Below are 380 nucleotides of genomic sequence, written 5' to 3' on the forward strand. Positions count from 1 at the left end.
CTAAATGAAGTATTAACAGTAACTGCACGATAAAGTGAAGTGTATTGCCACTTAAGTGTGGCTGACCCCTAGGGGTGGATGTTACTGTTGTTTTAGCCCCAGGAGGACATCTCCTCCAGCTGGCTTATCGACACACTACTGTGTCCTGTTTGTTTTGCCAAGGGAAGCTATCCCTCTCATCGTGATCGTAGCACGAACGGACCGGGGTTTCAGGGTTATTTCCCTTTGTCAGCCTCCGATAGCTACCGACCTTCGATGAGAGATATAAATTCTTGGCAACCTTATGTATATTTTTCCAGTGAAATTCTTCACTGATATCGAAAAAGTGAAAATAAGCAATGTTAATTCTCTAAATGAAGTATTAACAGTAACTGCACGAT

This window comes from Octopus bimaculoides, chromosome 3 (genome assembly GCF_001194135.2).
Source record: "Octopus bimaculoides isolate UCB-OBI-ISO-001 chromosome 3, ASM119413v2, whole genome shotgun sequence".
Classification (NCBI taxonomy): Eukaryota; Metazoa; Mollusca; class Cephalopoda; order Octopoda; family Octopodidae; genus Octopus; species Octopus bimaculoides.